Here is a 12,343-nt window from a genome sequence, read left to right as displayed (position 1 = left end):
GTGCACAGGTTTTGCATTGAGTCTCACTCCCTCATTTCTCTCTTTAAAAAATTATGTTAAAAAGGAAACCACACAATCACCTTTCCATTTAAAAGTCAAAGACAGGAATATTCAGGGAACAGTGGATCGCAGACTGCCCCTGCCAAGGAAAGGAAAGTGATGCATTTCAGCCTCCCTGCACCCATCCTTGCTTTTTCTTTCTGCTGACAAAGATACCTGAACTACCTCTAGACAGGCCTGCTCAAATCTGGGAAACTAGGCAGCTTCATTAGCACAGTGTGCCACAAAATCTAACTTAACCTGCCTGTGAGCAGTCATACAACTTTACTTCTTGCTAGCCTCCTAATCAGCTTGTTGTCTGCATCCAAAGCCTATTTTTTATTTCATCCAGTGTTACTTTTCAGGGTAAGAGAGAGAAGTATCCAGTAGTTCAAGAAAACCTACTTCCCACCTTACACTTAGTGAGTTTTGCTAAAAAGTCCTGGGCAGGTTTTAACTCTCTGTTCATGGCATTGTGCTGTGCCATTTAGATACACTTTATACTATTTTCTTATTTTCAAAATTTATTTCAGAGTAGAAAGAACTTCAAAAGTGGGAGGGTGAATTTCAAACCCACAAGCGTTCAGATCCTGGGGTGTAGTTTGGACTCCATCCCCACAAAAACCAGCATAAAAACACTCCCCATTGCTGCCAGCTCTCCTGATTTATCCAACATTTCACAGATGTAAAGCTGGTATTCGAGTCCCAGCTTGGAACGGAGAGACTGAACACAAACCTCAACTTTCATTCCTGCAGGAGAAGTTTCCATCCCTCCTGTTTGCAGAGGAAAACTTGAAAACATGACCTGACTGCGCCTGAGTGGGCTGCTGGGAAGAGGGAGTGAGCTGACTCATGATTTTTGCTACCTGGGGATCGCAGTGCTGGGACACTGGCCAGGCAGGAGCAGAATTTGAGACTTTGGAGCCTCATTCATTATTACAACTGTCTTGTTGCTCTGGAAGATGCCACTCTTCACTGGAATGGATGCCAAAGCAAAATGTTTTGGTTTTGAGGAAAGGTGTCAGTCAGTTGTCCTCCTTCCTCTTACAAACTTCCCTTGGAGAAGGCTGTGTTCAGTGCAACACATAGAGAAGATCCCTGGTGCCTCGTTCCTCCTCGTAAATGGCATTAAGCAATATTGCATCAACATTTTTGTCCATGTGTCAGCCCCTTCAGAGGGATGCCTGGCTCCTTCTGCCCAGCCCATTCAGCAGGATCTCTCCCCTAAGGCATGGATGTTGGCTGTGGTAGCCTCGATGCCACCATTGCTCACAAACTTCCTCCGTTAATGGCCCCGAGCAAAATAACCCAAGTGAGCGTATCCATCTGTGTTCGCTGCCTTTACAAAGAGTTCAGCCTCCTGACAAAACTCATATTAAAAAAAGAAAAAAAGAAAAAAGACTGCCCTTGTTTTAAAATAACCTCTTAATTAAGGGCATAAAAGCATTAAAAATGTGATACTAACACTAAATGCATAAGATAGGTGTGGTCGTATGTGGCACTGAAGCATACTGGAATAGCAACAGACCCACTCTACCTTCATGACTGGCTATGAAAAAGAAGAGGGACAGGAGTGTCAGTTTTATTTCAGATTATGAAGGAAAGGGGGAAAAAAAATGTTGCCAACACATTTTTTCTACTGGGATTTCCAGTAGAATTCATTGCTATCTCAACTCCACTCCTGATGAAGCTGGTAAGAATTTCATTGCTGTCTTAATACATGCAGAATTAGGCCAGTGGAGAACACCTCTGAAAGTCCCAGCCATCAAGCATATTTTGACTGTTTACATGCTAAAAACAGCAGTAACATAATCTCAGATCAAGAAAAATCCTGGCTAGCTGGAAAAAAAAATAAACCTACTATTCCATGATTACAAGAGAAAGATGTTGGCAGAAGCGGGTGAGCAGCCAGAAGCAATGCAAGAGGGCTGGCTGAGAGCAGATCATTTTGCTAGAGTTTCAGCTGAACAAAGCATGCAAGTCTACACTACTCCTTCAAAGCACTCAGTACCCTGAGTACTGGCTATGTGCTGGGTGCTGGGTGCTGAGCTACTTGCTGAGGGATTGGGGCGGGTTTTGACAAGCAGGGGTGCTGTACATGTCCAGGATCTGGATTTGTATTCACAAATTCCATACAGCTAAAGAGCTATCTGGAAATCTGCTTAGGATGAGAAACAGAACGAAGTGAGGGAGGGCAGGAAGGAGAGAAGTAATTTGTGTGTGTGTGTGTGTGTGTGTGTTGGGGTTTTTTTACAAGATTGCATTATTTTTTTGGCATTTGATTTCTCGCTGTTGTCCTGACTTTTGGGTGTGGTGGGCTCTGAGCTTTGCCCTGTGTGCCTTTAGGAACAATATTCTCTGGGCAAAATTGCTTTTTCCATTTCATTGCGGCATTGTGGTTATGTATTTATTTCATAAAGAGAGCGGGTTATTTGGCAATTTAGGTTCATATTGTGGGTGTGGTCCCTGTAGATAGTTTTCTTCTGTATTAAATCTTTGCAAACTGTTATTTCTCTGGTAGAACACCAGTGAGCAGTATGCCATTCTCCTAGGCAGGATTTTATTTTACCTCCCATTTTGTCACCAAATCACCTATTTCATCTGAGTCACCAGCTACACTTTGTTGGGACAGTCCTGGGTCCTCCTCAGGACTAGTGGCTCAACTACCACCATAACCCACCAGAAGCAGCAGCACAGAGCCTTGCACAGACTGGTTTCCCCATCCATTGGCACCCTCCTAGACTGCTTCCAGAACTCAGTACTCTGTCCAAAACTAGCCAAGGTTATCTCTCTCTGCAGAGCACTTGACTGTGGACCATAAACCTACCTACACTGAAGTGTCTCTTGTAGCTCTGGGGTAAGAAAACAGGGAAGAGGAAGGACACAGAAGGTGGCAATGGAAAGCTGTCTGTAGCAGGTGCCACACACAAAGTATCCTTTTTATACCTCATGGTCACACAAGGAGCAAAGAAACGTTACTTCTGGTCAATCACAGAAGCAAGCACGAGGAGGGGAGTATCCAGACCTCCTGTGGCAGGTGTTTATGTTGGGAAAGATTCTCCCTGTTTTACAGCAGATTCTCTCACTTTCCAGAATGCAAATAAGCACTGGAGCATGTTTTCCCTCAGCTGACCGTGGATATGAAGCTAAGAATAGCCTCTGAATTTTGGTACTTCAGGTATGTGCCCGATAGGTAGCGATGTGAATGTATCTTTAGATCAAGCACTGCTGAATGATTTCAGAGTATGAATGCCTTTGCTACCCCAAAACACACCTCCTGCAAGAAGGTGCTAGGCAAGTGCCCCAAGGTTTACACTGGCATCCTGCCTGTTGAACGTGTCCTGGTCATACCCTGCGAAATGCAACTTATAGCCAGTGGATCAGGTCACACCTTGGTGAACCAACTCCTTACACCAACACGTCTGGCAAATCTACCAAACCAACCTGTTTCCCATTAGATCAGGAGGGGGTAGGGGGTGTCTCTGGCCGTACCCCGGGCAGCCATCCCACCTGGCAGCAGAGGCTGTGCCTCCAGCACCAAGAACGCAACCTGAGGCAAAGCTTTTCCTTCAGCTACAACAGGAACAGCAACTGTTGCAAAGCCATTACTACAGAGAGGCAGTAAAATCACACATATCATATCATGGTATTACAGGAACAAATTAAGTCTAGGCTGAGGCCCTTTAAAAAAAAACTACGGCCCGTTAGGTTTAATTTAGAATCTCTTTCCTTGCAACTACAGAGCAGATTGACAAAACAGACTTTTTAAATCACCTATGTAACTTCACTCAATGACAGGATACCAAAAAGACTCTTTTGTGTTAAAGTGTTAATTATTAAAACATGACCAAACGGTTAGTTCAATTTACAGCATTGCCATTAGACAGAAGGCTGGAAACAATGCACACATTAGACGGCTATATTATATGTTCTGTTACTTCGAGAGTCTCTGAAGTGAGAAAAGACAAGTTGCGGAGCCAAGAAATTCTCCACTGGAATGGTGTTAGCTCTGCTTTTCTCTTGGTACAATCTCATTTATCTGAAATGCTACAGGAAGCAAAAATTATTTGGCCAGCAAGAGATTCAAATAATTGAAAGAAATCCTGGAGAAGCAATTCAGCCAGACATTTGAACAGAAGGGACTCTTCAGATGAAAATATCAATTGCACAGATAAGTGGCAGTTCGTTATGTTTCATCGTTAATTTGTGGCTGGATTACTTGCTCTTGCGGTTTCCCATTCAATGATCATTTGGATGATTTATAAAAGATACAGCAAATTACAGCAGGTTTCCAAAACATTCAAGAAAAGACTGACATGAAATTAGTTGTGACTTCCAAGATTTCTCCTCAAAAGTGTGTTCATCTGCCCTGCCCACAAGACAACGAAGAGCATCAGGCTGAAAAAGCCACTTTGCTGAATTAGGGTGTCTGCTGTGCAGTGAGTCAAAGAAGCAAGATATGAAGGCTGCAGTTCAGTGATTTATTTCAAAACACCTGAACACCAAACTGAGATTTGCGTTCACTTTGTGACAGCATAAATCCAGCAAATGGAGACAATCTGAGGGGTATTTCTGTATTGGATTGAGCTAAATACATACAGTACTTTTTCCCTCAAAAAAATAGCAAGCCATACACCAAATGGCGAAACAAGTTTAGTAACAGTTTGCATCATTAGCAATTATTCATAACGCGAGAAAAATGAAACAGACCAGACCCTCCAAAAGCTCAAATCAGCTCTGTTGAACTCTGATATTTATCTCATTTACCCTCAGCTGGGGTTCTGTCCTGGGATGCACATGTATTTTGCAATTTATTTATTTTTTCCCCCAGATCTATTTTTTTGCTCAGATCTATTATGTACAGTAACAACACAGACTCTGAAGCTCGCCTCAGAGCTGTTTAGGTCAGTAGAGCAAACTGGTGTGAAGCAAGAGCAGAACCGGATCCCGTGACTTGCCATGTTGTTTTTTTTTCTTTGGTCCCATTCTTTATTTAATTTACAACCTCCAGTTCTGTTCATCTTCCTCTGTTCCCAAGTCCTTAGTAATAACCCTATTTCCTTAGCTCTTTCGCCATAAATAATTCTCCTGAAATAACATGAGGAGAGCGTGCTCTGCTAGCTCAGTCTGCCTCAGAGAAGGCCAGGAGATCAATTACTCTCATTGAAATGCCACGGGAAAAGGAGAATGTCCGAACAGGATTTCACACAACAGTTTATAACAACAGGGTGGGAGAAGGAAAGGCAATGAACAACTTTGTTGTGTGCTCCCACATAGAGAAAACAGAAAAAAAGACCCAGACATCGCTGGAAATCACTCTCCTCAGTGCTTATTCCTAATTGATTTTCTTGACATCTAAGTGTTATAATCTCAATGATAGCTACCGTAGCAATATATAGACATGCACACTTTTCTACTTTACAATTCCATAACTGTTTCTTTTAAGTTAGAGTACAATAAAATCAGTCAACTGTGCCACTAACTAACTGCTGCATTGTACTGTGAGAAAATATAGGGAAAGGACTTAAAGGGCTTCAAATTAATTCTAGTTCAGTGGAAGAGACCTCTAACAAAACTGTTTATTAAATGTGGTAATTGCTTTTACTAAACATATTTTACACTGCTTTTGCATAAAGTGATTATTTAATTAGCAATAAAAATGACCCCATTCTAATTTTTGTAGCTAATATTCATACAGCATTTCTACTGCTTGTGCAAGTCTGTAAGTGCCAATAGCATTATTTCTACTTAGTGTATGGTTGAATTAGGACCAGCAAAGAGTACAGTAGCAGTATTTTGATTTAAAAATACACCTCAGGGAATGGGGAAGCTAATAGCATTTATTTATCCATAGCAGTATTTAAATGAACCTTCCTTTTAATTCCTCTCTTCAGAATAACCTTGAACTCCAATGATTAGAGCAGCAGTAAGTGGCCTGCGAGAAGAAGGCATGTTTGAACATGTCCTCAAGGATGATGACAGTTTCGTAATTTCTCCACAGGTTCCCCACCTAAAGTCAGTTTTAAAAATAAAGTTAGTTAAATACGTTTCAATCATTGCACTTCTCCTGAATCTCTCATGCAGCTTTAGGGCTCTTTTCTTGCCTTCTCCATTTTAAAGAGGCTTTTCCTTCCTCCAGGTACAGGGAGACCTGCACAAATAATAATGCTCTGTATCTGGATGCAGTGAATAACAATAACCAGAGATGTGAAAGGCTCAGTTTGAACACACCAGCAAACAAGCAAACATTAAAAACCTGAAAGAAAAAATTTCCCTGCTGTCTTTCGATTATGTTTCTTGGGACATTAACATTCATTTAAAGAAAAAAAAATAATCAAAGAACCGTTATTTTTAAACTGGATAGTCTTCCTTTAAAGGCCCCCAAATGTCAGCACAGGGACAAATTTTCCACTGATGTAAATCAGCGTAACTCGACCACAGAGCTGTACCTATTTACATTAACTGAAGGTCTGTCATGTAACCTTCTAGTCTACGAAGATCTGCTAGTTCTTAAACAATGACCAAGATATTATACTGATTTAGAAACATCATTTATTTCTCAAGAACTCATTGCCCTCTTATTTTTTCATGCTAGTTAGTGCCAGTTCCATTAATTTACTTTTGCGCATGCAGCCACCACCCAAAATTACAGGCCAGGCCAAGAACATGGTGGCAAACAGCAATATTTTGTAACAAGGAAGCTCGATCTGGCTCAAATGTAAAGGTTTTTTACCACCTGCAATGAAATCTCCTGGGTCCCTGAGAAAATACTGATCATTAAAGGAATAACTATGTCTTCTAGCACACTGGATCTTGAGCAAGCAGAGAAAGCCCAAGGGGAAAGCAAGGAGGTCAAGAAAAAATTATTCTGGAGGAAAGACTGAAGGCCTGGTACTGTTTAGTCTGAAGAAGACAAGACTAGTGGGAATAGTACAGCACAAAGAAACCATGCCGCCATGCCACGCTGCATACAGCAGCAAGAGCAGAGCAAGAGCACAGGGGGAATATACTTTATCCAGTAGGAAAAACTTTCCAGCCACAGGGACAGGTATGGACTGGAGACATCTGCCCACCACCCAGAGGAAGGCCAGTGGTGGATGGTCCAAACACAGGACAGACAGGCATCACCCAGGAGCGACAGCAGCGGTGCCATGGGCCAGGTCAGCCCAGTGCGTTGTGACTGCATGGAAAGGCACATGTTCAGCGGACGGGGAGCGAGAGCGCGCTCAGCTCTGAGTCAGAGAAACACATCTTTTAGAGGATTAAGAGATGATGTAGGAAGTTGAGACTGCAAGTTGCCGACAATGAATACCAGACGGCCGATGCGGAGCTGCCAGCTCATCAAGGACCTGACTCAGCAAACAGCTCTGCTTTCTGCGACCGCCGCGCCAAGGGTTTTCTGCTCCCACACTACATCGCATGCCTCAAAAGCCAGAACAATCTTTTTTCCTTTTTTCTTTTAAGCTGGGGGAGATCCTAAGTCAGTGTCTCCTAAATTGGGAAGGCAGAAGATAAGCAGCAAGGGAGCAGGAGAAGGGAAGTATGTGACTCCAGGACTCCCCAAGCTTCATGCCCAGCTACAGACACACAACACTTACGCAGGAGTCTGGGATCTGTAAAAGCAGCTGCTTGCCTGCCTTCCCCCCACTCCCAGCTACTGTGGAAACCTTCCTGCGGCAGCCTCAAGCAGGGGTGAGGTTTGGGCAACAGCGCCTCTGCTCCTCTCCTGCCCCACTCACCCAGTGCCAGGCAGAACATCCCTCCCTGCAGCTGAAGCAGGCAGCAGCGAGCAGGCTTTCACCACCTGCCTTCATGGGGAGAGGGAAAGCCACCCAGGGCAGAGACAGAGGGGGGAAGAGAAACAGGGAAAGTGCTTTACTAGATGGTAGATTGTAATAGATGGGAAGAAACAGGGACTGGGTGAGCAGGAAAACACACTGAGTGCACCATGAGAAGACAGAAAAGGGATGAACCGATGGTGGCAGTTTGCATCTCTTGTGAATGGCAGATGCTGCCCAGTTTGCCTCCTTGTTTCCTGCCAGCAATGCCCAGGCTCTCAGACAACCTTTTGTTTGCACTTTCCACCAGTGCATGAGCACATTCCACACACCGGCACTGTCAGTAAGTCAGTAAGAAGCCCAGGGCATGGTTTTGCATTGCTGCCTCCATTGTGGAAACAGTTGGTGAAAGAGGATTTTCCACACTGCATGCAAATTCTGATACTAAATAGAAAGTTTCTCCTCTGAACTAGAGAGGCAAGACTGCCACAGGTTATCCTTCAAAAGGAAATAAATTAAAAAGATGTGGAGCTGATTTATTCCAGAACAATTAATTGAGTTCTTTCCCAGATTTTTGGACCACAGGGTCCAAGGTGCCCAGCAGAGCTGCCACAGCACCCAAGGTGTCAGCAAATCCAGCAGGCTGCTGTGAGCTCCCAGGGAATGGGTCTGATCCCCGACAGAAACCTGCCTGTAAATGCAGGGATGCCTGCAGGTTTTCTCAAGACTCCGTTTGCAGGAAAAAGCTTGTTCCCCCACTCCAAATGTTTAATCTGAAAGTTTATTGGTGCGTTATTCCCACTCTCACCTGCCCTATTTGGCCTCCTTTGATTATTTATTTGATTTTAAATTGTTCATTATGAACTTTAATGTACTGCAGATAACCTTTCAGTAAGTGTACTATTAAAGATGAACTATTAATGTCTTCCTCTTAAGAAGCAATAATAGGGTTAAGTATTTGCATGGCTCATTTATTAGAAAAATGTGTGCAAGTAACTCAAGGACTTTTCAGTGAGTTACTCTTTATGAGCTAGATTCAATCAAGATTTCATCTGGCTTCCATGCTGCAATAATTGTCCAAGGCAGCTCGGCCGCCCAAGCCTTGGTGCCTGCACCGGGCTGATGGCAGCAGAATGCACACAGGGTCTGTGGCCCTGCTCCGCCACCAAACAGCCAAACCCAGCAGGTTTCCCCGGGTGAGAGCTTTATGCCTAGTAGAAAAGCACCAAGGTGATGCAGGACAGGGTTACCTAAACCATAGGCTCGAGGAAGAGATCCCCAGGACCCTGGGTGGCCTCTTTGCCACTGTGGTGGGGTGGTACTGCCAAGACATCCTCAAATCAGTCAGATCATGCATTGGGGAGCACCAAAGGTAGATTGAAAGGCCCCAGCTCCTCAAGAACACCAAATCTGTGAGCTGCAGGTGACATGGCTGGGGAAGCTGTCTCACTGAGCGCATCTCTGGATCTTCCACACAGGAAAGACTCCTGCTCAGCAAGCCTTGCCTTTGAGCTAACTGTGAGCACCAGAAAGTGAACTTCTCTGTCCATCTCTCTCCCCAGGTAGATTTTTATTTTTAAACAAGATTTTTCTGATCAGAAATAATAATATATTTTTTCTTCTTCTTTTTTTACAGCCAATGTGTATTCTTCCACCATTCTCAAACTGAAATGTTCTCAAATTGGTCTTTAGAAGATGTTTTCAGTTAGAAACTGACTCTTCTTATTTATTTCTTTTATTAGGATTAAGCAGGCCAAAACCAAGATGTTCTATTTTGGATTAAATAAACTATTTCAGGTTGACTACCCCCTCTCATGTACTTGAAGTATGAAAAAGAAATAGGCTTTGTTGAAACAAAGATAAATGTATAAAACACTTTCTGGCCCATTTTTCACACAGCTGCAGTCAAAACTTCTCCTACTTGGATTAACTCTTCCCACTTCTCCTTCATACCACCTACTCTATTCCAAACACTCCAACAGAAGATGTAAAAAACATCTTCAAGTAAATAAGAGCTACCTGCCATCTGCAAAACAAAACACAGAAAAGCAGAAATTAATCTCTTTTTAATCTGAAACAGAAATTGTACACACTGAAGTTGCAGCACACGGCCCCACCCTTAAAACCGCCTGCGTTGGCTCTGCTTGTGATAAACTGAGCCACAAACACAGAGCGAAAGCTGTTGGCAAACCATATACTATAAAGCAAATGCAGCGCGGATGAAATGGGGGGGGGGGGGGGGGGGCATCTCCCTGGCTGGATATATCAGTGTAGCTTTGCTGAAGGCAGAGATGACACAGCTGGAACAGCAGCAGCTGAGACCCAGCATCCTTAGGTCTCAAGCTTGGGGGCAAATACTTGGTGTCTATCCTTCAAAAACCTCACTCATTTTAAAATTAGGTAGACTTTAACAGCATTTATTCATAGGCAACTACCAAGACTTTGCATCCAATGGACGAGTGATTTCTAGCTCCTCAACATGTGTTTCACGTGCTGGGGGGAATAAATGAGGTTAAAATGCAATTCTGTTCCTTTACCTGGTATTATAGTAGAGATTGCTGCTTACAGCAGAGACACTTCAAACAAGACAGGTTTCCAGAGCTATCTTCAGTTCTGCTTATACACAGAATATGGACCACTAACTGCACTGGCATGAACAGTTCCAGCAATGAAGTACCTGGCAACTGGGACCCTGTTTGCATCTATTTCTTTTTCTTTACCTCCACCCCCAACCCCAATCCCTCCACCCCCACCACCCCACCACCCCCTTCTTTTTGTTTTCCATTTACTGGAAAAGACATAATCCCAGCAGAAGACTTGTTTCCTGGGTGGCCTGTATAAATGTCCCTTTCTTAGGCTCCAGCACCAGACCGTAATAGACCACTTACTTGACAAGGGGTTGTCCTCTATTGCCTCCAGACATCTCTGAGGTCTTTACCCCTCCTCAGTCTGTTGCTTTTATCAAACCAGCCCTGTCTGAGCCCGTGCCCATTGGCAAACAGCCCATTCTGTGTCCTATCTCCCTTGCTCCTGCACAGAGCACCCAGCCATTGATGGGGAACTGCACATCACAGCTTACAAGCTGGAGGGCTTTTAGCTTTTCTGAGGAGAAGGAGCAGATGCCTCATGACTGTTTTCTCCTCCTCTTCTCCTCCAGGACCAGTCTGTGGTAGCTCTGCCCACCAGGTTAATGGGGCCTCCCGGGCACATGGCTCCCACACTGTTGGGGAGCACTTTGCCCTTTCCCAGATGGTCTGTCCCCACCACTGCTCCTTTGTCCATCTCTCTTTGCAGTATCATTCAGACTGGTGCAGCTGAGCCAAAAGCCAACTCAGCAGCATTTCCCATCATATAAAGCCATGATGGGCTTGCATCATGAACACTTTGTACAGTCCTGGTTGTTCTTCCACCCCCACATCTTAAAAAAGATATAGTGGAATCTGGAGGAGGTTCAGAGAAAAGCAGCAAGAAGGGTCAAAGGTACAGAGTGGTTTGCACACAAGGAACAGCTGAATGCCCTAGAATGCTTCAGCCTGGAAAACAGAAGACCTGGGAGTGGAGGAAAGGATTTAATACAGTCAAAAATCAAGTGATCAAGAGTAGCATGGAAAGGGTGAGTAGGAAATGCCCATTCACTGCCTCTTCCAGTGCACACTGTGGAACTTGCAGTCGGTGGTTGGATCAAAACTAGTGAAAGAGATTGTTTTTGCACAGTGGGCACTTAAACCATGGATGCTAAGACTGAACATGGGCTCAAGGGGAGACTGGAGAAGTAAAAATCCACTGAAAGTGGTTCAGTGTACTACAGCCGCTTCTGCCTCAGGAAGCCCCCAAGCTGCCAATTGTTGGATGCTGAGACAGCATTTGGGCAAGCGGCATGTATGCTTGGACCCTCACCGTAGACACTCAGCCACTGTTGACCACAGCCAAAAATTTGTTACCTGACAGACCTTTAGTACGGCCCAGCATGGTGCTTCCTATATCTGCTACCATACACTCCTCCTGCAGAATCATGCCTGCCCTTGTTTTTCCTAGGACTTCAGCTTTATTTCATTGGTATGACATGCAAACACTGAGGCACCAAAGTCCTTCCTCTCTCCCGCAGAGTATGGCACAGCATCCCCAACACCCAGTACACTCTATTGGGAATCAAGCCAGATTTTTGTCATCCCTTCTACTCTCCTGTCTGCTCTCTGGAGGAGGATGCCTCCCAGCCTCTCCGCCATGTCCTAACACTCTTTTACCCTGGCCCAGTGTGCCCAGAGCTAACTCAAGACTTGGCAGCTACAGAGGAACCCTCCCAGGGAGTGAGGGGAATGTAGGAGGTCAAGGATGGCCGCTGAGAGGAGGGTTTTCTGTATCAGTGCCTCTAAGGACTGGCCAACATGCAGCTGTAACCATTTTCTAGACATTCAGCACTTTTTACCTGCGCTGTTAAAGGCAACTTGGGACAGGGACAGCCTAGTGATGCCTGGGCCAATTCTGAAGACATCATCAGAGCCCTCACAATAGGGTCAGGCATCCAA

The 12,343-nt window shown here is 44.4% G+C and overlaps 1 long non-coding RNA gene across 1 annotated transcript; it reads right to left on the bottom strand.

Moving 5' to 3' along the window:
• Positions 1–4,499: 4,499 nt before the first annotated feature.
• Positions 4,500–10,758, bottom strand: LOC114012910 (uncharacterized). Its single transcript, XR_003555673.2, has 2 exons — positions 10,706–10,758; positions 4,500–6,049 (listed from the first exon to the last, which is right to left on the bottom strand). It is a non-coding gene; the product is annotated as an uncharacterized LOC114012910 (long non-coding RNA).
• Between the last annotated feature and the right edge of the window lie 1,585 nt (positions 10,759–12,343).

This window comes from Falco peregrinus, chromosome 4 (genome assembly GCF_023634155.1).
Source record: "Falco peregrinus isolate bFalPer1 chromosome 4, bFalPer1.pri, whole genome shotgun sequence".
NCBI classification, from domain to species: domain Eukaryota; kingdom Metazoa; phylum Chordata; class Aves; order Falconiformes; family Falconidae; genus Falco; species Falco peregrinus.
Note: the sequence above shows the minus strand (reverse complement) of the source record. Positions and strands in the feature narration are given on the sequence as shown.